Genomic DNA, 25,855 nt, shown 5'->3' on the forward strand with positions numbered 1-25,855 from the left:
TCTATACTACTCTGCGCCACTCTACACCACTGCAGTCAATGCCACTCGTCTCTACTCTGCACTCTACGCCACTTCACTCTGCCACTCAACTCTGCACTCTGCGAACTGCACTCTATGCCACTCGACACCACTCTGTGACCCCACACAATGCCACCCCAATACACACCACCCTCTGCCATTTCACTCTACAACACTCTACTCCACTCTTTTTCGTTCCACTCGGATACTCTCCTCTAGGTGACTAACTTTTAGCTGTGCTGGGCAGCAGCCACTCTGGTGTACAGCATAGCTAAAACACAATGGCAAAGTCAGTAGCTCTTGCATATGCTAGACCCATTGTCTTTGCCAATGCTTGTTATAAACAAGTGTCTTACAAGTCAGACTCATACACTAACTGTTCTTGCACGCTCAATAGTAAGAATTCTTGACCCTTGAAAAATGAATGCAAATGCTCATGCCATGAATAGTTACTCACCCACTTTAAATTTATCGTTCTGATGGATACAACTACCTGTGGATTCCTCACCTAATGAATACTCCCATGGCGCCAGCATTCGACGGAAATCTTCTTACTAGTCTCTGCACGTCGACGAGGACGTCACTCTAGCCCACGCGACGCCGTCTGACGTCATACAGGCAATTAGAGGTCCTCGACGACGTGCGGACGTCAGTTCCCTTTTTTCCGTGCATTCGAAACGGTTATCTTCGAGGGAGCAACTGTTACTTTTGTGGTTACAGTGTATTTTTGCTGCGTAGTCTTTCGCTGTGGTAATAATGTCGCAGAGAAAGTCTGGATTTAAGCCTTGTCGTGAGTGTGGAGGCAAGATGTCGGTGACGGATCCTCATTCCGATTGCCTTTGGTGTTTGAGCTCCGACCACGACGTCTCGACTTGTGATTCATGCCAGCACATGAATCCAAAGGCCCTCAAGGAACGTGAGGCGAAGCTGTTTATGGCAAAATCGAAGGAGAAGCATCACAAGAAGTCTTCTTCTCCAAGACATCGGCGTCATCGAGACTCCCGGCGCCGTAGAGAATCTCTGCGTCATTCGAAGGAGACTCGTTCCAGGTCTTCGGATCGGCGCCGAAGGACATGGGAGATCAGTCCCACGGTTACGCCGCATCCTTCGACGCCGTTGCCCTCTCCGGCGTCTCCAACTTCACCTGGACAGGCGTCGGTGATTGAGGTATTGGAGCCTCAGGTGTTTTCTCCGGCGCAGACATCGAGGCCGGCGTCGGGGTTGCCTCCGAGACAGGCACCTCAGTATCCGGCTTTTCCCACCCCTGGAGCCGATAGTTCCGCATTCTTGAATGCGATGTATGCCATCTTCCAACAGATGGCTCCAGGGGGTGCTCCGGCTGGGCCTTTGGCCTTTTCTTTGGGTGATCCTGCGCCTCTTCGGCCGGCACCCTTTATGCCCTTTCTCCCTTTTGGGAACGTGGGCTCGGCGCCAGTGTCGGCGCCGGTGGCCGCTCCGGTGGCTTCAGAAGGATTAGCCCCGGGGATTTCCATCCCGTCGACGTCGGGATTTCGGCCTGTGACTCCGGTGGGTCCATCTGCTTCAGCTGCTCTTTCGTCGGCGCCGAAGTTACCTGTGGCGCCGGACGCGGCGTCGGTGGCTTCTGAAGATCGGCGCCGATCTTCGACTTCGGCGGAGGCATTGTCGACTCCGCGTATTGAACAACGACTTCATTTGAGGAGACGTGCTCTCCGTGTATTAGAAGAGCAGTACCAACGAGCCCTGGAGGAAGGAGAGCTAGAGGACTCGGGTGATGGGCTGCGTGGACTGGAGTCGGCCAGTGGGCTGGACACTTCCCCTGAGTGGGATTTTTCGTCCCCGGGGGAATATACTGAGGAGGCTGCTTCCTTTCATGCAGTGGTACGGAAGGCAGCTAGTTTTTTGGACCTGCCTTTGCCGGTGGTGGAGGCTAAACAAAACCTTCTAACAGAGGTGCTACATCCGGCCTCAGCTGCGGCGGAGCCTCTGTTGCCATTTAATGACGCTCTGCTGGATCCGGTGTTAGAGGTGTGGAAGATGCCGGCATCTTCCCCAGCAGTTCACAGAGCCGTAGCCAGGAGGTATCGGGCGGCTCCGACTGACCCTGGTTTTCTATCTAGGCGCCCTACGCCGGAGAGCTTGGTGGTGCAGGCCTCCTGTTCATCCAAGTCAGCGCCTGGTTCTTTCCCGACGGTGCCTGGGGACAGAGATTCAAAGAAACTAGAGGCGCAGTCCAAGCAGATTTTTTCGTCCTGCAGTCTGGCGTTAAAAGCCACCAATGCAACCTGTATCCTGGGGAGGTATATTCATGCTCTGATGGATGACATTTCCTCATCGTTTACAGAGCTTCCCCAGGGTCTTTTGGATCTTGTTTCAAATGCCCAGGCTGCTGCGACCCAGATTATCCAGACGGGACTGGATACCACCGACTCGGTAGCCAGAGCAATGGGCACAACTGTGGTGGCAAGGAGACAGGCGTGGCTCCGTAACTCGGGCTTTTCTGCAGATGTACAGTCCACATTGTTGGATCTCCCGTTTGATGGGGACAAACTGTTTGGAGCCAAGGCTGATTCGGCCTTGGAACGTTTTAAGGAAAGCAGGGCCACGGCTAAGTCGTTAGGGCTCCAAGCTCCTTCTTCCACGGCCTCTTCCAGATTTTTCAGGAGGTTTCGTGGATTTGGGCGTGGCTCTTCCTCCTCTTCCTTTCGGGGAAGATATCAGCAACCTGCCTCTTCCCATCCCTATAGATCTTTTAGGGGGAGAGGTAGGGTCCGCACCAGAGGAGCCTCTCAGCAGCACTCTGCCTCTTCCTCATCCTCTGGTGGGGTGCAGCAGGGGAAGCAGCCTTAGGCTTCCACCATTTCCCACGCACTCCTCTCCTGTAGGGGGAAGATTACAGCATTTTCTCACCAAATGGAAGACTGTTACAACGGACACTTGGGTTCTCAGTATTGTGGGAAAAGGCTACACCCTTCCCTTTCGGGAGTTCCCGCCCCTCATCCCGCCCCGCCCTTCTTATTGTTCAGAAGAACACCTCCTGTTGCTAGAACAGGAGGTACAAGCCCTCCTTTCCAAGGGCGCGGTGGAGTTGGTCCCAGAGCAGGAAAGGGGTCGAGGATGTTACTCAAGGTATTTCCTGATTCCCAAGAAGGATGGTCGTTTGAGACCAATTCTGGACCTAAGGATCTTGAATTGGTTCCTCAAGCAGGAAAAGTTCAAGATGCTGACCCTAGCACAGGTGCTTTTGGCGTTGAACAAGGAAGACTGGATGGTGTCTGTCGACTTGCAGGATGCTTACTTTCATATCCCGATACTCAAGTCACACAGGAAGTATCTCCGGTTTGTGGTGGGATCGCAACACTATCAGTTTGCGGTCCTTCCGTTTGGTCTTACTTCAGCACCTCGAGTCTTCACGAAGGTGATGTCGGTGGTTGCGGCAGAACTCAGAAGGAAGGGGATAGCAGTATTCCCTTACTTGGACGACTGGTTGATCAAAGCCAAGTCCCCGGAGCTTGTGTCGCATCATCTGCAGTCAACAACCCAGTTGTTGTTCGACCTGGGTTTTTCGGTGAATGAGCCCAAATCTCACCTAGAGCCCTCTCAGCGCCTCCTGTTCATAGGGGCAGTACTGGATACAACATTGGGTCGGGCCTTTCCTCCGCCTCAGCGGATTCAAGATATTCAGGATTTGGTTCCAATGTTTCGAAATGGAGCGGTAGTTCCAGTCCTCAAGGTCCTTCGTCTGTTTGCCTCCTGCATTCTGTTGGTCACGCATGCTCGCTGGCACATGAGGGCTCTTCAGTGGTGCCTCCGAAGGCAGTGGTCTCAACACAAAGGGGATCTAGAGGGTACTGTCAAGATCTCCAGAGATGCTGCTGTGGATTTGAAGTGGTGGATTGCAAGCAACAATCTTTCACAAGGAAAGCCGTTCCAGCAGTCGCCACCAGTGGCCACAGTCATAACGGATGCTTCCACTCTAGGGTGGGGAGCTCATCTGGGGGATCTGGAGATCAAAGGTCTTTGGTCTCCAGAGGAACAGATGTTTCACATCAATCTGTTAGAGTTACGGGCTGTACGTCTGGCTCTCAAGGCCTTCCTCCCTTCCCTTCGTGGTCAGTCGGTACAGGTCCTAACGGACAATACTACCACGATGTGGTACATAAACAAGCAGGGAGGAGTGGGGTCGTACCTTCTCTGCAGAGAAGCTCTTCGACTATGGTCCTGGGCAAAGGACCATCAGATTTGCTTGATAGCAAACCATCTGGCCGGAGTCTTGAACGTGCGTGCGGACAGTCTCAGTCGCCATTTCTCGGCAGACCACGAGTGGCGTGTCCATCCAGATCAAGTCCGTTTAATCTTCCAGAGGTGGGGGTTTCCTCGGGTAGATCTGTTTGCCACTCGAGAAAACGCGCATTGTCCGTTATTCTGCAGCCTCCAGTATCCGATGCAGGGAGCGTTGGGGGACGCGTTTCAAATAACCTGGTGCGGCCAGTTGCTTTACGCGTTTCCTCCCATACCCTTGATTCCTCGAGTATTGAGGAAGATTCGCCAGGACCGGGCTCTAGTCATCCTAATAGCTCCGGATTGGCCAAGGAGGGTATGGTACTCCGACCTTCTCCAACTCTCAATGTGCCCTCCGCTCCGTCTCCCTTTCAGGGCACACCTCCTCTCGCAGTCGCAGGGGCAGGTTCTACACCCCAACCTCCAGAGTCTGCACCTACATGCCTGGAGATTGAACGGGGCAACCTGAGTTCCTTCTCTCTCCCACCTGAGGTAGTGGATGTTATATTAGCGGCCAGGCGACACTCCACTAAATCTATCTACGCTAATAGATGGTCTAAATTTGTTGCGTGGTGTGGAGAGAGGCAGATTGATCCTTTGCATGCTCATCTATCGGACGTTTTGTCTTTTGCTCTGTCTCTAGCTCAGAAAGGTTGTGCAGTGGCTACCATTAAGGGTTATTTATCGGCCTTGTCAGCCTTCATATGTCTTCCAGACCAACCATCTTTATTTAAATCCCCTATTGTTATCAGATTCTTGAAAGGTCTTCTAAATAAATATCCTCCAAAGCCATTCGTTATGCCGCAATGGGATTTGTCCTTGGTCCTGACTTTCCTTATGGGGTCCCCTTTTGAACCTATGCATTCTTGCCCCTTAAGGTATTTGGTTTTAAAAACAGTCTTCCTGATAGCTATAACATCAGCAAGGAGAGTGAGTGAGTTGCAGGCCTTATCAGTAAAGCCCCCTTATACAACTTTTTATGGGGATAAGGTGGTGTTGAGGACCAAGGCTGCTTTCCTCCCGAAGGTTGTTTCACCCTTCCATTTGGCTCAGGCAATTACTTTGTCCACGTTCTATCCTCCGCCTCATCCTTCCAAAGAGGAAGAAAGACTGCACTGTCTGGACCCAAAGAGAGCGTTGAGCTTCTTTATTGATAGAACAAAGGATTTTAGGCTGGAGGATCAGCTGTTTATTGGATACGTGGGCAAGAGGAGAGGAAAGGCAGTCCACAAGAGAACACTATCCAGGTGGGTTGTTCTTTGCATTAAAATCTGTTACTCTTTGGCAAAGAAGGATCCTCCTGAGGGCATTAGAGCTCATTCCACCAGAGCTAAGTCGGCCACTTCGGCCTTGGCCAGAGGTGTTCCTGTGGTCGACATCTGCAAGGCCGCAACTTGGTCGTCCCTTCACACTTTTGCAAAACATTACTGTTTGGATTCTGAGGTTAGAAGGGACGGCCATTTTGCACGGTCAGTGCTGCAGGATTTCTTGGTTTGACCATTTAGGCACCCACCGCCGGGTGTGGTACTGCTTTGGGACTCTATTCATTAGGTGAGGAATCCACAGGTAGTTGTATCCATCAGAAGATCGAGTTACTTTCCTTCGGTAACGACTTTTCTGGTGGATACATTAGCTACCTGTGGATTCCTCACGGTCCCACCCGCCTCCCCGTTGCCTTTCTGGTCTTACCAAGTAATCCTTGAGTACGCTCCTCTTGGTCTTTGAGGGTGCAATAGATGTTGTATATATTATATTTATATATATGTATATATGTATATATCTTTGTGTATATACTTGATGTGTATATATATTTTAAAAAAAGTGAGTTATATATATATATATATATAAAAGATTTACAGTTATTCATGCAATGTTGTGTATTTTTACAATGTAATGGGATGTTGCCTTGCTCTTTCATTGCATTGCCTGGTTGTTCTCATGCACGTAAAAAATGATTGGTACTGACGTCCGCACGTCGTCGAGGACCTCTTATTGCCTGTATGACGTCAGACGGCGTTGCGTGGGCTAGAGTGACGTCCTCGTCGACGTGCAGAGACTAGTAAGAAGATTTCCGTCGAATGCTGGCGCCATGGGAGTATTCATTAGGTGAGGAATCCACAGGTAGCTAATGTATCCACCAGAAAAGTCGTTACCGAAGGTAAGTAACTCGTTCATCAGGATTATAAGTAAAGCAACCTGATCCCAACTGCCAATAAACCTTAGTCTTACACAGACAGAATTCATGGACCCCATTGTGGATCTTAGCATCCATAGTTTAGTTAATATTCATACTCTGCTTACAAGTGGATAAGATGACACCACTGCAAACTTTTAATAAAAAATGTATAAGATTTTAAAAAATTCGACATACACAACATATTTATCAAGTTATAATTTTTAGCCTTTGACGGCATTTCGTTTAGACAAACCATTCAGTTTCTCGGCTTAGCTTGCTTACTGATTGTCCGTTTTAGCAAACATTCTGTTGTGATTGGATGTGAGTGCCATGACTGCCGCCCCCCTGATCAACCTTATAACAGGAGACATTACTACTAAGTTTTGATGTCCTGATTATTGCCGTATCTCCAGCGGATGTCCGCGTTACGTAGGTCCCCTCAAACATGGTTTTTAATGATGCTAGGTCCAGGGTTACATAACCTTTTAATGAGAAAATGTGCATATTGAAACCTGAGAGTTGGAACCTCATCCCTCCTCAGTAAAGCCTTTCCTCCGAGTAATGTCCTGGCACTCTCAGGTAGATTATGCTGTGCCTAACGTCCTTGTCCCATGGCAGAATTTACATATCAGAGTATTCAGTTTCCTTTGTGATTTCTCCATAGTGGTGTGTAAAACATTCCCTGTTCTATTTGTACCGTGTCATGTCACTGTGGTGTGGGGCGCTGTGCATACCCATTAAACTGCTTTCTCCTTTAACTGTAATTGGCCTGCTAAAAGATAGCTTCTACCACATTCCCTATCAATTTCTAGCTTGGTGCCATTTGCTGGGCTCTGATGGTGTAAACTCTTTTTGGTGGGTACATTTTATTTTACTGCCCTCCGCTATTCCGTTGGGCAGTATTGTTGAACAATCTCCACTGTCGGCTGCAAGAATTCGAAAAATCGGGTGTTACCTTGAGTTCATCTCTCTTCATCTTCCCATAAGTAAATACAGTAACCAGTAGCCCACTCTCCCCCCCCCCCCACATATATGTTGATAAAGGTAAACCCAGTAAGTAGGCCTGTTAGAAGTTTGAGATTTTTTTCCCCCCTCACCAATCTTCTATCAGTCATGTCTCTATTCGTATCCTATTCTAAATGTCATATAACCGCTCCAACCAACAGAAAATTGTGTCGTTGAACAGGTGCTATAATAGGGGGAAAAAGCTGATAAAAAGTAAATGGAAATTGCTGTATTATAATCCTTGTAAAGACTACCAATGGGGGTTAGTCTTCTTTAGGATGGTGTGTTTGTATCTGTGTAAACTGGAATGGCCAACTAGTTCACTGCAATAGATTCAAAATTTCAAGTCAGTGACCATCAGATTCAGGTTAGGTACATCAGGCAAACAAGATTTTAGCAGCAGCACCAACAAGTGATATGAACCCCAGAAACCTGTAATATTCTGTGGCCTGTGGTAAATGCAAAGCAGCAAAACCACTCGAGGTGTGGAAGGGTGTGGGGCCAGGGTTAGTAACCGTGCTTCTCTGACAGACTTTTCTTGCCAGAGAATAGTCCTCAGGCCGAAAAATGACCTTCAGCCAGGTCCGAGTAGCTAACGTGTACTGGAGGGATACAAGGCTCACTCTCGTCACAGACCATGCCGTGTTGAATTGAAGCTCTTTTACTAAATTGTGAAAGGACATGACTGATTTGTTCATTTTTGGCCTAATGGTCCCTCCCTGCTCTTCCTCCATCATTTACCCTCTTGAAATGTGAGTAGCATGCAGCATTTAATTAAAGACTGTTAAATAAATGCTGTAGCTTCATCTAGTTTAATGTGCATACTATTACCACACCGTATGATCACTTATACAGTGTACTGTAAGATCTGCTTGTTGTAGAACAGTTTACATGCCGTAGGTGCAGTGGAGGGGTGTGAGCTCAAGTAAGGAAAATAACTTTGCTGTATTTGGTTGGCTTGTATTATTTGGAGCGTGATAGAAGGGAGTTTTGGTGGTTGGGCAAAGTTAGTTGTCTGTTATTTTCAGTGTGAAAATGTTAAGTTACCATGTGGGCCTATGTTTGCACGTAGGCTGGAATAATGCTTGGGTGCATCATGGATGTTTCCTCGCCCTTCTCATATCTGGCATGTTTAAAACACACACCCTACTCCCCTCTGCCCCAATTCAGGAAACAAGTTACCCCTCAGATCCCTCGAAAGGAACGCTGCAGGAGAACTAAAAAAATCCAAGTTGTCAAAAGAGAGTTGTGGAAAGGACATTTTGACGTTGAAATCAGACACGTCACGAGCAGACAACTGAAGCTCGACAACTGATGCATCAAAGAGGCAGACATCAATCCTCCACGCCGAAGAAAGAGCAGCAGAAATCTAGAGGAAGAAGAGTCTTGAGACGGAGATGGCTGCCCTCATTCAGAAAAGAAAGACTTTACAAAAGTCTGAAGAGTTTTTGCATACCTTAGTAAACATATGTGCCGAAGCATCAAATTGAAAAAGAGGTTTAGTAAATCGGACCTCGCTTTACTCCTGAGCCGTAAGAAGAGGACGAGGAACTCCTCCATGGTGAGGAACAGAAACAGATGTCAGAAATGTTCCAAGTCTCTGAATATATAGAACAATAGCAAGACCTAGATATAGACTCCCCTGAGGAAGGAATGGATAGTTATCCGCTGAACCTTAGCCTCCGGATGACATCTGGTTGTACAATCAAGTTAATAAACAAGCTGCAGATGAGTACTGTGTACAACTGGAGGAAGAGAAACCATAATCTTGCTTTCTACTGGAAACACTTGCACCGCCTCTGACTAGGAACCAGTGCCTACCCATGCTCCCAGGAAAGAGAATCCTTCACAGAACCTGCACTTGTCGGGCAGCCACTCCAAGATCAGAGAAAATGTACAAATACTCTTTCAGGGATCCAGCATATATAAAGGGCACAGTGTCTAATGACTCCATCGTAGCATCTACAGAAAGGAAGAGGGCGAAGATTCCATTGTCATCAGGACTGCTTCCAGAAAAAAAAGAATAAAAGAATGGAGCTCTATGGGAGGACGTTTGAGCGCAGTGCAGCTAATCAGTGGGTCATTGCAAACTTCAGTGCCCTACTAAATTGTCATGCACACCATCATTGGGAGGAAATCTGAGAACTGATGAAACAACTCTCTGAACATTATAGGAAAAGGGCAGCACACTTAGTTGACAGTGGTAGGAGTGTCTCCAACATGTGCTTGAAATAACAATTGGAAGCAGCAGATACATCAAGGTGACAAATGATGATGTCCATTACCATCAGATGCCGTTCCTGGCTGAGAATTTCTGGATTCAAGCCAGAAGTGCCGCCAGCATTTTCAACACCCCTTTCAATGGGTAACAGTTATTTGAGAATATGGTTGGTGAGAAACTTGACCAATTGAAAAAGGACAACCAAATGGCAAATGGCAAATTCAGTGGGAGCCATGCATTTTTGTGGAGGAATGTGCAGTGTGACAGTACCATCCTGCAGACCCAAAGGGAGATAACTCTTCCAAGCAGGGACATTCCTCCAAAGCTATTAGGCAGGCAACCCAGAGGATTTGGCATAGCAGAGTTGGTAATACCAACTGCAAAGGTATCAGTCCTTTTGAGGAAGGAGCGAAGGGAGGGGTCTGTCACCCAGAAGAGGCTCAACCTCCATACACACTTGACTTGTTAAGAGTTGTAGACCTCTCAAAAACACCACTAGTGAGGTGCATCAACAAGGAGCAAGAACTCCCACATACAGCACCAGTAGGAGGCAAAATAAAAAACTTCCTTGTGGAGAAAGATAACTTCAGAAAAATGGATTCTGAATGTAATTCAGCTCGGACATTGCATACAATTTTAAAGGTTCCCACCAGCAAAGGGACCAAAAAACAATTGTCCATTTCATAGAAGAAACATCTAGTCTCCTCAAATAGTTGGGGATATTTCTGGAAAAAAAGACAATACAAGGAATTCCAGGACAGGAAATTAACAAGGGAATTTACTCAACATATAACCTGCGGTTTATAAACAAGTTTATCAAAATGTGAAGATTCAAGATGACAACATTGCAAGAGGCCATGCACGAATTACGAAGAGGGGGGCTACTTGGGGGCTATAGACTTTAAAGATGCCTACTTACGTTCCCCAGTAAATGTTCAGCCCAAAGCATACCTAAGATTTGTGGTAAAGAAAATTCAGTACCAGTTCACAGTACTGGCATTTGGTGTAAAATCAACACCAAGAGTGTTTACAAAGTGTTTAGCAGCAGTAGCAGCAACCCTTAGAAAACAGGACATATATGCCTATCCTTACCTGGATGACTGGTTAGTAAGCGCAAGCTCCTACAACAAGTGCAGAGAACGCATCCAGCAGTTAAGGAGCACTTTGTTCACATTGGGGTTCTTAATAAATAGAGAAGTTATCCCCCAGCCAGAACAAGAGGAGTTATTTCTAGGAGTGAGGATCAACTCAGTCCAAGGGCGAGTGTTCCCCAATGAAAAGAGAACTCAATAAGTAGTGATGGAAACGCAGCTGTACCAGAAAGGGCAGACTGTGACAGTGAGGGCGGTGGGGAAGCTTCTAGGGAAGTTGGCATCATGCATCCCTTTAAACCCATATACATGACTTCACATGAGACCAGTTCAGGAATGGTTACAGAACAAATGGTCACAATCAACAGAGTTGGGAAGATATAGTGGTTGTCACACTAAAAGTAAAGGAGGAAATAGTGTGGTGGAACAGAGCAAATATAACTCCGAGCATACAATATCAACTACCAACTCCAGCAGTAACAACCATAACAGATGCCTTACATATTGTGGCAATCCAAAGAAGAAAGAAACAGGGACTGCTGTCATAAGTAGGAATTTAATCAGTTACAGTAGGCAGGTTAACAACTGCCAGTATCCATTAAAGATCAGCTCTCCACTCCAACTGTTCCACCCTCCCCCCCCCAACATTCTGACATTCCACCCCCAACATTCTATTAGGTTACAATGGTAGCTATACAAGAATAGCACACATCTTTCCCTCCCCCTTTTTTTTAAAATAAAAAAACTAAGGAAGAGAGAAAAAAAACAGTAACAAAACTTACCCTCAAATACAAACAACGTAGTACTAATTACCACATTGATAACAATATTTAACCATAAATTCAGTAAACAAGACCAGTTCCAAAAATAGCATAAAAAATCTAATCTGCTATATATATGTATATATATACCTTAAACTATATGTAAAATATAGATCAACATAAATTATACAGAAAATTGGGAAACACATAACACTACTGTAATAAATGTCATATTCATTACATAATCCTTAAATTTCTCAGGAAGCCTTAAATTACGTTGGCTTCTATGAAAAATTTAGTGAGATTCTTTTTGCACGTTTTTGTAACAAATTGAAATATTCTCCACTTCCACGTCATTGTTCAAACCAGAATCATTGCTCTCACTAGGAAGATTATTTGAAACATTGTCCCCCATATTAAAATGAACATTTGTGTCACCTTCATTGAACAAATGTTCTCTAATCTTATTCAGGTTTCCTTTATACATTGAAATTCCAAATTTTCCCATCCTCCACGTGCACAGCTTTGCTGAAAACTTCCACCACTTTCTTAGGTTCAGACCACCTAGGAAAGCCTTTCCAAACTACATTCAGAAGCTTAATTCTTACATAGTTCCCCACACACAATTTAAAATTAGGAATGTTTTATTCACTCCTGCCAACCTCCTTCGGTGATCCATCATGTTCCTCCTAACAGCAGGAAAATCCACTAAATAATCATCTTGTCTCTTCCCTCTTAACCACCAAGAAATATGTTTATATCCTGGTTTACTACCACATAACAATTCGAAAGGCGAAGTGGCAGAATTGGGAGATGTCCTGTATGTTAACAAAGTTGCATGTAATGCCTTTTTGCATGACATACCACTCTTTGCAGCCAACTGGATAGATTCCTCTAGTACTCTATTGAATCTTTCTACCTGACCATTTGCTTGAGGGTGATAATTAGATACTTTTTTGTGCTTAATACCACATCTGGATAGAAACAATTCAAACTCATTACTAATGAAGACCATTGTCCGACACAATCTCCTCAGGTAAATCTTCTCTACAAAAAATGTCATCCATAAATTCAATCACCACATTAGAATCCACTCCCTCAACCATTTTTACTTCAGGCCCTTTTGAAAAATAATCGATTAAAACAAGAGCAAAGGTTGACTTCCTTATATTGATACCTAGCTTTCTCCAAGGACCTGAAGGTACTTCAGTGAAATCATTTTCCACCACACATGCTTTAGCAGTTTTATCACTGCCCGCACAAGGAGTACGTTCTCTTACCCAATTGTCTATCATGTCATCCATTTTTGGCCACCTCTCCTTTTAGTGGATGACATCCCAGGATGTCCCACATGAGCTAGAGTAATTTTGTAAATTTTGTGGAGGCACAACTTTATCACCTCTCAAAATAATGCCCTTATTAATAATTAGCTCATCATTGACTTTGTAGAAAGAAGCTAAATCCAAATCAAATCTTCAGTTGTATATGCAACATTACATTCATTCATGTCCTCCAGTTCCCTATCATCCTTCCACGGAAAGCGTGTCATGCAAACAGCATGAATATTTTCTCTACCAGGAACATGCTATGCATTGATACTCTTGCCATTTTGCAGCTAAACGAGCAAGACGTGCTGTCAGTGTCCTCCCACCTCCAGCTCATAACATATTAATTAAAGGTTTATGGTCAGTCTTGAGTGTAAATTTTGTTCCCCACAAAAATTGTCTAAAATGTTGAGCAGCCCACGTACATGCCAATAATTGGTTTTTCTATTACAGCATAATTCCTTTCAGAAGAATTAAGAGTACGCAAAGCATATGCTACAGTCCACTCCTTTCCATCATCCTTTTGCATGAGTACCGCACCTAAACCCACACTACTTCCATCCACAGCCACTTCACAATCTTAACCAGCAATGTATGGTTTTAAACAAGAAGCCTGAATAATTTTTCTTCAAAAGATCAAATGATGCGTGCTGTAACACAACCCACACAAATTTCATTTTTTTTTTCCAGTATTGTTCTGAGCGGATGAACATTTGTAGCATAGTCTTGCACAACTTTTGCATAACATTCTGTCAAAATTCAGCCAATCCCAGAAAGGACAATAATTGTTCTTTTGAGGGAATACTGACCCCCCCCACCTGAGCTGCCACAACGAGGCCACATATAATAAATCCCGCATAGACAACGATGGACGAACGCTGGCTCAAGACTCCTGATCGACGCCAAATAGGTGTGGCAATCCAAAGAAAGAAGCAGGGACTGCCGTAGTAAGTAGGAATTTAATCAGTATCAGAAACAGGAGGCAGCTTAACAACCGCCTGTATCCATTAAAGATCAGCTCGCCACTCGAACTGTCTCCCCCCCCCCCTCCCAACATTCTGACATTCCACCCCCCAACATTCTGTCCTAGGTTACAATGGCAGCTATACATGCATACCACACATATGGATTGCAGAGCTCACAGGAGCTTGCTCAAGGTTAGAGGACTTTGAAAGGAACAAGATGCGGTAGAACACATCAACATCATAGAACTGAAAACAGTGTTCTTAGCTTTAAAAGCTTTTCAGAAGCAGCTATTAGGGAAAACAATATTGATCCAAACAGACAACACAACTATGTTTGACATCAACAAGCAGTGAGGAACACAATCCCTTGCATTATCCAGATTAGCCCAAGAACTTTGGAAATGGACAATACAGAGGAAAATAGTTAACAATGATACACCTCCTAGGAAAAGACAATACAGAAGCGGATATGAGCAGACAGGCATCGTGCTCACACAAATTGGGAACTAAATCAAAAGTACTTTAAATTATCTTTTGGAAGTTGGGGACACCAACAATAGATCTTTTCGCAACTCCAGTGAACTCAAAATGGCAAAACGTTGCATCCAGGCAGCTCTACTGCCAATCCGTGGGGAATGCTCTGTTGATAAACTGCTCAGGGACATTTGTTTACGCTTTTCCTCCTTATCTGGATGTTACACAAAGTGATCTACAAATGCAAGAGTAGCAAAATGATTCTAATTGTAATTGCTACTAAGTGGGAAAGACAAACCTGGTTTTCAGAACTGATAGAAATAACACATGGGAACATTCAAAAACTGCCAGTACAACAAGACCTTCTGTCAGTAGAATTAGGAAAGGTATGCCACCTGAACTAGAGTCTTTGAGCCTGGCAGCCTGACTCGTGAAGTCTTAGAATTTGGCTATCTGAAACTTCTAGAAAAGATAATGGATGTTATTAGATAGGCAAGAAAAGCAACAATAGGAAAGTGCTACATTGCGAAATGGAAACCATTCTCATGGTGCTTCAAAGGGGGTTTATTAAAGAAAAAATACTAAGGAGTCAACAGTGCTGAAATATTTAACACACCTACGAGACTGCAACCTAAGATATGCTTTGTTAAAAGTACACTTACCAGAAATAGCGGCTTACACAAGAGGCTACATAGAATGAAGCTTCTTCACAGCTCTGGTAATTAAACATTTCTTAAAAGTGGCACATAGGATCGCTCCACCAAGGAAGGTACCCACATGGAACCTTAATGTGTTACTGACACAATTAATGAAGGCTCCCTTTGATCCTTTGCACAAAGCCACATTGAAGATGCTCACGCTAAAAACAACATTCCTCGTGGCCATAGCATCTGTATGAAAGGCCAGCAAAATACAAGAACTCACAATTTAAGAACAACATCAGCAGATTCACAAGGGCAGTGTTATCGGTAGTATAAATCCCCAGTTTTTACTAAAAATAGTTCCACACTTCCACCTAAATCAAACTATTCAAATACCATTGCACAAACTGGACGCAAGACTTGCAATAATGTACTATATGGAGAGAATAAAGCCATGCAGGAAAACAAACAACTATGTGTCTCCTGGGCAGATAATAATAGGGAAAGACCATCAACTAAGGCACAATTGCTAGATTGATTTCAGAAACTATACAGATATGCCACACAGGTGCGGGGAGAGACTGAACTCAGCTCCAAGAACACACTCAGGAATCATGTTCTTTTATAGAGCACACTGAAAAACTTTTTGAAAAGAGCTAAATTGACATCAGAAATATTGATAGCTTTTAAACTGAATACGTATTTGTATGGACAATGCCAAGCAGTGAGTTAGGAGAAAACAAAAAATAATTACGCCAGTGCCAAAAATATGACAAGAGGTGTCTAACAAGGCCAAAGCAGACAAAATGGTAAAAAGGGGCCTCAAACACAATAAAAGCACATGTGTACTAATCCAGGAAAAGAACACAGTGTTATGGATGCAGGACAGAAAATTAGGATCATGGCAGGAGTGAAAACGTGGACCTCCGACATGCCATTACAGAATGGATCTGAAATTTAGCAGCACATTGAGCAATACACCACAGAGAAGACTTGCAGTTGATCAGATGAGGACAAGGAAGGATATGTTGGTCCCTATGTGGGCCTGGGTTGGACAACTGTGTAAAGCCACGAGCTAAATGGAGGGAGAGCAGTCCATCTCAAACGTTGACATGCGCAGGAAGCTCATGAATAGCAGGGCACAGAAAACGGCAGTCTTGTGATGGAAACCAGGAATGTGATCCAATAAAGCAATATTAGAGAGGTGCAGTGGAAATAAAATGACTGGAGAACTGCAGAGACCCTTCTAACACAGACGGTGAGAAGTTGTACATCTGGTCTGCAAGGGGGGGTACCTGGAAAATAGAAGTGAATCCAGTGACTGGTGAGCGTTAGTGACACAGAGAAGATCTGTGGGATAAGATGCACATGAAGGGTGACGTGATGGGACCCATAATTTTATCAGTCGATTTAGGGCTCTGCCAGTGAAACCTTTTATAAAGGATGTGAATTAAACATATGAAAGATTTGTAGTTGTAGGCCAGACTGAAGTGATAGGGACAGGGTGGGACACTTGCAAACAAGATGCTAAAGAGGAACAGTGAATCTCCATCCCATGGGCGTGGTACTGATCCACACCTGATTAAGCTGGTTGGAGCAGGAGGGTGAGCAGAGGAAACAGCCGTATGTAAAGAGAACAGTAGTGGAATTCTCCTGCGGAAATGGGCAAGGCAGCATGGCTCAATGGATGGCCCGTTATTCAAGGGAAAACAATGCAGAAAGTTTACAGTTGGAGAAAGACCGTAAGGTAACTGAGATCTTCGTCGGAGTGGGGATTGTGCTTTCTTGTGGTATCTGGGTCCATGCTGCAGTCAACCAAAACTAATAGGCAAAGTAAATAGTGCACTTTAAGCAAAAAGAAAGGATTGTGCAAAGACAGGACAAACCACTGGGAGAAGAGGAGAATAATGTAATGGCGAGCATGGTAGACTCTTCACTTGGAAAAAAGACTTTGATTAATCACTGTCAAAGGGCTATGCAAGACTACAGTTGGAGTTGGAAACTGACATCGCCAAATTAAAAAAAACATGCATAGCCTAATTGCTCCTGTGGAAGGGGCAGAATGAGTGATCTAATGTGTGTCACTTTTGGGCATGTGTTGACAAACTCCATTGCTTCACTACAAAAACCCAGTTGAAGCCCCTGAGAAGTGTGATAACCTTAAACATTTCGAGAAGAAACAACATATGGATTCGAAACTAAAAAGGAGTCTCCACAGAACATATTATTAATGGATTCATCCATTTCAGGAAAGTAGTTAACAAAGGGGGCTCTGAGGGTTGACAGAGTGGGGAGGAGGTCCAATAGAGAGACAAATAGTCTAAAATATAGTGGCAAGGCCATCTCCTGTCCACTGAAAGACCAGATCGTAATTGTAAATTGTGTTTACCAAGTGCTCACTATCCCTGAGGAGATGCTGAATTGCTTTGCTGCGAGTAGCATGCAACTCCGAGAGGTTAATAGTTAGTAGATTAGTATTTGTTTTTTCCTTTCCTTGAGCTTTATTTGTGCTAGGTTTGTGTGCTTGACTTCTTGTGTGTTTAGTTCAGTTTAGAATAGGAATAGAATAATGGAAATGGATTTGAAATTGAAAGCTCTAAGTTGTTTTTGCAAGTGTGATTGTGTCTGCCTGTTGGGTGGCATGACTAAAAATGGAGGGGAGAGTTTGAGTAGGATGTTTGGACAGTCATAGTGGTTAGCTTTGCAATGAGTCAGAGAGAGGGATGGGACAACATTTGAAAGGAGAATTATTTTAGAAGGAAAAAATGAAATTAACTTATACATACGTGTGCATGCACATGACACTTGGTAAAGTTTTTTTGGCTGGAGAAAACCCCTCTTCATAAATGCCCAGGTGTGCATGGAAGCAGAATTATTTACTTGATAAATGCGCACATCAGAACTTGTGGTGAAGTATGCAAAATGGTCATGACATTTCTTAAAGTTTTAGTAGCAGGGATAAATCCATCTATATATGTACACAGAGGGAGCAGTTATATATAGATTTTTTCCTTTTTATATAAATGTTTGTGCTTATAACGGGAAGCATAGTTCAATGCACAATGACACATGCAGAAAAGCTGCTTCCTCTCTATATTGTGAGAAGTATAGTGTGCCGTGTCAGTCTATGCTGTTGTGTTGTGAGTATAATTCTCATGTAGGCAGGAGGCAGCTCCTAGATTGTCAGTGGATCTTGTGTATGGATAGTGAATTTCGTAGTTTGATGGATTTGCTATAGAAATGTTGAGGCAAGGTGCCATTCTTGAGCATAGACTCTTTTGTTGTATGTACTTGTTGACTTTCTTCCTGATAAAGTGTTCCTGTGCCATGTACTGCTTTGTGTGTGTGTGTGATACAGCTCACCTGAGTGTGGGTCATCTGGCAACTAGTAACCCATCCGGGCCTCAAAGCATGGGAGATGTGTGCTTATGTATAGCAGCAGCTTTCTGAATTTTCTGTAATCTTCTCATAGTTGACAAAGGTTAGCCATGATACAGACCATTGGCGTAATCCAGTTTTGTACCTTGCGAGGGAATCCTAAATGCAGGAAGATGGTTTGCAGTGTTGTCATTGTGAAAATGCTTGATTTAGCTACCTTCTCCACTTGTGCTTTCATTGACAGTTTGGCATGCATTGTAATTCCTAGGTTTCTTAACTCCTTAGATATTTTTTGCTGTGGTCCTAACACAGAGAGGGTTATAGGTTTTTCTGTCTTAGAGGCATGTAATTTGAGGCTACTACTAGTCATCCTTGGGTCAACTACCTGGAGGCATCTGAACATTTTCGATGTTCCCATGTCCTTTGGGTTTTCCAATTTCCGAAGTATTTGTGCCATCGTCTAGTTAAAGAAGGTGATGTCAAAACCATTGATCACACCTGGTAATGTTGAAAAGCATGGGTGAGATGATTGACCCTCCTCCTGTATGGTACAGAAGATAATGGAGCAGTATGTATAATATTTGTTTTAACGTGTAGGTATGATGTGATCTAGGCGAGAGGTGTGCCTTCTAGTTGGCTTCTAGTCTTTGGATTAATGTGTCACGACCCACAGAGTCAAATGCTGCCCAAAGGTCCAAGAGAAGATGGGCAACAACCGCTTTCTGGTCTGCTGTGTTTTCAAGGTCATCCCAGATAAAGATTAGGGCTGGTTCAGTGCCTCTTCCTGGACAGAATTCAGTTTGAAAGTCTGAAAGCATGGAATTGGATCATCTGGGTAGGTAGATCACAGACAAGTATACAACTAAATGATGGACAAGAAACAGATGTTCAAGACTAGGCAGTGACAATCATAGCAACAACAAGGCAATCTCACTGAGAGTGTTTGACAAATGTTACAAATTAATTTTTCTAGTTTGTGTCCCATTTAAGTGAAATGACAAGAAGGTTGCGGTGGAGTCAGTAGGCGAAGACAGGAAAGTCCTTAACATCCTGGAAAAGGAAAATTCTAAATTTAGAAGAAACCATGCAGAGCAGTGGTCAGAAAACTGGTAAATCTAGGGTGAGAAGAAAGTAAACACTGTTTTGGAAGACAGTGGCAATAAAACCATATTGGAATAGAATATTGTTTTTTTTATGACTAGACTTTTATACAGAGGTACTAATACTGCAGGAGAATGTGAACCTAGGGAATGGATTCTGACTGCTCCAAACAGAAGCTTAGGAACCTAGCCTCTATTGACACTGGAAGATAGGTATGAAAGGATGTCAATATAACCAACTCCTCTTGGTAGCGGTGTCATCCTCACTGTTAGTGTACCCGGGATGCAAATGCAAGTTCCCACCGTGAGAGAGTCTCCTAGTTGCTCCACTAAACCCACCAGAATGGACAGCATACGGTAGAATGAAAAAATGAATTAATTATATAACTTACAGTTTGTCAGTTATTGTTATGGAAATGTTCAAAAAGGCAGTTCAAAGGGGATTGAGAGGAAGGAGTGACTGTCTTTCTTTCTCTTGATATTGATTTTGTGCAAGACATTTTTCTGCCAGGGAAGGATGAATGAAACACAGGAACTATCCCTTTCAGATTCAGACCTTGCATGAATAAAACTACATGGATAGCAAAATTAAGAAAGACACCCACTGCTACAGCATGTTCTACCCAAAAAAGATGCACAGTGGTGATCGGTACTGGCTCAATTTGATCATATTGGATCAAGTTTGATATTACTCAATATCTACACCCCAATGTGGCCCAGGAGACTTTCAGTATCTAATAGAGAATGATAGCTGCAGGTTCCTTATCTTACAATATCTCTCAAGTATCAGACTGGATATAGAAAATTCTGAACAGTACCCCTGCGTTCTGGGAGGTGGTGTTCGATGGCTTGGCGTCATAGGTGTCATCTGCACCGGATGAGTCATGTGCGGGGGCCCTATGTAGGCTCCACCCAAGCACGCTGAGATCGGTTCCTTTCTGCGCCAACAGCGCACATTCGGAAGAGCTGGTCTGGTCAATATTTGACCACTTTTTCGACATTTAGTTTTTTTTTTTTTATTATTTGTTTACATTATGCTCCCAGTGTGCATTTGGGTGTCCCCTAAAAAGGCAGTGGGTTTTAAACCCTTCGGCCACTACACAGGCAAATGTCTGTGACGGAACCCCATCTGATTTGTTTGTGATGCTAGGAGCTGGACCACAACTCTAGGAATTGTCCTGACTACTGCTCCATGAATGAAAAGAGATTGGAGTGACAGTTGAAGCTTCTGGTGCACCTAATTTGGAGAAAACTGCACCTCCCCAGGTCACAGTTATGTGGAAGGTCCCTCTGAGTTATTCCAATGGTTCGTTGTCTGGTAAGCCCCACAACACACAAAAGCTGCAATGTTGAAGTGTTCTTCTACTTTGCTGCACCAGTCCAAGTCATCAGATGATATGAGGGAAAGATGGTGCAGGTTGAGTTCCTACTTTTACGCTGCATCTGCAAAACTCGAGACTGGATGGTCTGTATCGCCCCTGCATTTCCTGGAGCCAGAGTGATCCCAGCCCAGCTTGGAGTTTTATGAGGCTATGCACCACATATTTAGGTGGTTCAACCCCTTTAAGAGTGCCTTAGGGTACCTGTGAGTCTAGAAGGTGCCCCAACAGGATTCCAGAGGCCTGGCTCGCCCTTGGTGCCAGTCTGGCCCTCTTGATCCAGACCTGCTCTGGTTATGAATCCACAATCTTTGCGGGGTTTGACACCGTTCCCTGCACAAACCCATTGTCATTCTTGACTCCGATCTCGAGCCAGCCTGGCATCGCTTGACATTGATAATGGTTCGGATCAGACCCAAACGACTTCTGGGTCGGAGATAGTGCCTCTCTTCTTTGACAGGCCCTGCAAGAAGTTTGTCCAGGGTGGATCAGAGGATCTTCCCTGAGCCCCATAAAGGTCTCTTGAAGCGAGTGGATGAAGACAACTTGTATGAGGATCTGGTGGACACCAGTGGCCTGGACACATTCCCCTGTGTTGTCCTGCTCAGGGCCTTGGCCCAGCCCTACACAGGCACCTCCGTACACAGTAAGATTGCCCGTCTCCATGTCCTGCTGCTTGGGGCTCAGCTTTCCTCACCTAGCTCCGCCCGCCTGAGAGACTGGTGGTGCAGGCCTCAACTTCCAAGGTGAATCCTTACGCATTTCCTACCACTCCACTGGACATGGAATCTAAAAGGCTGAGTACTTTCAAGAAGAGGATTTTCTCTTTCACCAGCCTTGCATTGCAGTCAGTGAACACCATGTGCCTCTAGGTATAGCTACGCTGTGTGGGACTCAGTTATTCAGATGCTGCCTCTGCGCTCAGAGGAGGCCTGAGCCCCCTAGAGCCACACTGTCGCTGATGGCAGGGACGCAGCAAAGTTCACCATCCAGTGCAAGCTGGACACAACAGATTCTCTGGCTGAGCCATTGCTTCATTGGTGGGACTCCGCCACGATGCCAGGCTGAGGTCATGTGGATTTTCGGGGTTTGTTCAGGTGCTGGGTGTTCCACAGGATTGTTATACTAGGGCTGTGGAACACGTATTTTGTCCAGTTGGGATTGTGTTAACTAAAAAACTACTATACTGGATCACCTACTGGTTTGTCCTGCTTTTAAACTTAGTGCGGTCAGATATTTGAAAACATTATTTATTGAAAATCACCTTTGTGCTATTAATGCGACATTCTAACATTTAAGAGAATTGAATACATCTAGGAATGCATTGGTATTTGCTTTGTTTTTTCTAATGCTTGTAAGAAAGAGTAGACATAGTTATTTTGTTTACACTTTTAGCCTTTATACTGATTGTTTTTAAAGATGTAGTGTATTTTAGTAATAAAACTGTTTTAGTAATCGATTAAATGCATTGCTAGTATTTTGTGGACTATGTCTCCTTTTAAAATCCAAAATCAGCAACACTGCAAAGGCATTTTTGTGACTAAGAAATGGACCCCTAATCTATTTTCATTTTCCACATGATTTTACATGGTTCTCTGTTATTAATCATTTTCCTAAACACGTTAATACTTTAAGAGAAATGGTAGTTATAATTGTAGTTAATGTTGCAGAATGGTTCAGGAGAATTGTTTTTCAACTTTTATATATTTTTATGTAATTCTATTTGAAAAACGAACAATCACAAGTTTCACTTTCATGCTTTTGCGGGTCTTTTAATATAATCAGGAAGCATTCTGGGAGCATTATAAATGCCCTCAAAGTATAAAGGTTGGAAACCTTTGAACACATTTTTACTGGAAATGACGCATGCTGAACTAGACCTGTTTCCTTAAACCGGTCACCCTAATAGTAGAGGCTTTGCATTAATGAACATATAGATGTTTGAATAACTTATACATATGGAATCAAATCTTGCCTTGGTGTATGACAATCCATTTTCACAGATCAATACAGTTGTTCTGTAAACTGGCAGGCAACAGATTTGTATTGCAAGGTGTTGGACCTAATTGTCTATTGGACTAAGTAACATGACGACTTGTTATCCTTTACCCCAAATCATGTGTCTTGGATGTTCGCTTGGATGTAGGAATTCCATAACTATGTAGGGAAAAATATTGAATTTAATTATTTACCAAGGTATTAAGTGCTAATAGTGCACGTTGAGTCTGTAAGCTGTAGTGTGTATACTCTGGGATGGGCCAGTATGTTAAATTGCAGCCGTTTTGAGTGGAAGTCAGTATAGCCAATTCACACTTTTTTGTTTGGATTTTAATTGAAAATGAATATATCATACCTGTGTCAACTTTAATAAATGCTGATGTTTCTTATTTCTGATCATGGTCATAGTCACTGTTTTTAATTTGGCTATCAGTCTAATTTCCTGTTGTGATAGTCCATAGAATCTTATTTGAAGTTTTTCCTTTTATTTTTGTTTCCTGTTTCTTCATAGTGTTTTGCGAATGTACTTTGGGTCTGCATATTTTGGCTCTAATATGTTCTGTGATTCAGTATTTCAATCACTCTACTATGTCCACTATGTAGGTTTTATGACAGAAGCTCTAGCTATATCCTTACTTCTACTACCATGCACACAGTTGTCCCAGTTTGATATTTTGACTCAATTCAGTGATCATATTTGTTTACTTGAATCCTCGCCTCTTCATTTTGTTTATATTTTCTGTGTATAACAGTTTCGCGGATTCTGTATTTTTCCTACAGTTTTTTGTGATGCCTCTAAATTCCACTTTTGGAATATTTTCTTTCATGTTTGACTGGTGGACTTTCAAAAGGGGTAGAACAAGTTAGGAGTTAGATTTCATGTACATGCTAGATTTTTGGTTATTTCCATTCTAGAATGAATTTACAAATCCAAGTTGTATTGATGGTGTACTTGGAATGCATAATTTCATAGAATAAATAGGGTTACCCCTAAATTCATTTCTGGGTGATCCATGTGGATATCTGGTTGTCGCAGCGTCGCACTCCCTGCTGCTGAACTCTACGTTGCTCCAGTGCACTCTATGCCCCTGTACTCTACAGCATTATACTCTACAACACTCTGATACCCTACACCCCTCTACTTCAATGCACTCTATAGGACTCAACTCTGCACTCCATGCTACTGCACTCTATGCCACTTGACTCTACACTGTCACTGCCCTCTGCATCACTCTACTCCGCACCACCCTATGCCACTCTAATATTCACCGCTGCACTCTGCTCCTCTCTTCCCTGTGCCACTTCACTCTGCGCCACTGCATTCTGTGACGCTACATTATGCCACTGAATTCAGTGCCACTGCGCTCTGTCACTATACTCTGCGGCACTGTACGCCAGAGCACTCTACCCCAGTCCACTCTACTCTATGCACTCTAGTGTGTGCCACTCTGTGATTTCACACTATGCTACTCCCATACATGACACTCTGCCCCTGCACTCTATGACACTCTTCGCCATTCCATACTACGGCACTCCACGCGAGCCTCCTCTATGCCACTAACGTTTAGCCATGCTTAACATGAGCCACACTAGTGTAAAACGTGGCTAAAGCTCATTGGCAAAGCCAATAGCTCTTGCGTAGACTAGACATATTGGCTTTGCCAATTCTTGTATTTCCACTGCCTCTGTTTAAATTGCATACATAGTCCTAAGCTACATTACATATTTAACTTTTCTTATAATTTACCTTTTGTCTTGTAAATCTTTCACAAAAACTGGTAGTGTGCACACACAAGGCATATAACCATAAACTCGAAATACTTTCTGTAGCGAATAGCTTTCAGGAATGGTCCATCTTCCAGTCGGGAATTTACTTTCTATGCTATTCTTCCCTAATATGTCCACTAAGAATGCTAAATGCCTATCATTTTCATTATCTAAGAATCAGTATTCATATTACTGTTTTAGTTTAATATTTGTGAGTTTTATGAAGATCTTTCATAGATTTATTTTGTAATTTTTCTCATCTTGATTTGTAGTTGTCTCATAGACTCTAAGGATATGCAGCAAATATGTACACAAAGGCACTAAATGTGCAGAAAGTTTTGGAGAAGTAACAAATGATGTGGACCATTCAGCACAGTATGTGACTAACACAAATTAAGTATTAAAGCCAAGATTTGTCCACATTAGTGTAAAAAAGGTGTTATGTAGTCTGATATATTAAGTGAAAACTGTCCCTTCTCCTCAGTTGGCTTGTTAAAAAAAAAAAAAAAAAAAAACTCTTGGAATGCGGTAGACCCCAGTGCACTGCACGTGCTCCACTAACATGCCTGCCGCATACGTGATTTTAAATGGGTGAAATTCGTTGTTTTATGAAATTGTACTTTTGTTGGTTTTGGTCGAGACCTCCCTGTTACTAGCTACCGATTTCTTACTGTGTGTTGTGGGCAAGCGAAGGCACATCTGACCACAAAACGTCGCCATACATGTAAAAAATTCGAATTGTTAAACTCCATAAACAGAAAATGTAAAGATTTGCTGTTCCTGCTTCATGGATTCCATTTTTCATTGCAGGGTCGTTGTCTCCTCGTTTGGGCAGTGGCAGCCTGTGGCTCTCGGTCTTTGGACATATGAAGTAAGTGCACTGGCTGCTGTTTTCAGCGATCTTGAAATTTGACTTGAGACGTGTATTTTATCTTGTGATTTGTTTGCTGCTAGTGAATCAGCTGGAGCAGCGGTTCTAAGCTTGTGTCCAATGACCCCTGGGGATCCGCAAGGTTTACTCAGGGGTTCTGCGACAGTTTTACTAAATTGAATAATATTAAAATTGAAAAAAGAATATACAAATAAGGAAGTAACATTGAAAATGTGAACACTTTTTCTATATTTGATTGTGAATGAAACAAAATATTCAAATATTTGAGCATTTGTTAGGTGTGTACTTGTTTTTGTACTTTTATGTATTGTTTTGAGGTTCAAATAATAGAAATTGCTTAGGCTGGTGGTCCTCGACTTCCAATAATGACTTTTGGGGTGGTCCCCAGATTTTGGTAATGATGC

General features: G+C 43.5%; 1 protein-coding gene across 1 annotated transcript in view; it reads left to right on the forward strand.

Annotated features, from left to right (window-relative positions):
• BICRA (BRD4 interacting chromatin remodeling complex associated protein) overlaps nucleotides 1-25,855 on the forward strand; it is a 508,223-nt gene that overhangs the window by 127,578 nt on the left and 354,790 nt on the right. Inside the window, exon 3 of the mRNA XM_069206977.1 lies at nucleotides 25,370-25,430. The gene's annotated coding sequence lies outside the window, so the exon portion shown is untranslated. The remainder of the gene's footprint in view (nucleotides 1-25,369; nucleotides 25,431-25,855) is intronic.

The sequence above is a fragment of the Pleurodeles waltl genome, chromosome 9 (assembly GCF_031143425.1).
Source record: "Pleurodeles waltl isolate 20211129_DDA chromosome 9, aPleWal1.hap1.20221129, whole genome shotgun sequence".
Classification (NCBI taxonomy): domain Eukaryota; kingdom Metazoa; phylum Chordata; class Amphibia; order Caudata; family Salamandridae; genus Pleurodeles; species Pleurodeles waltl.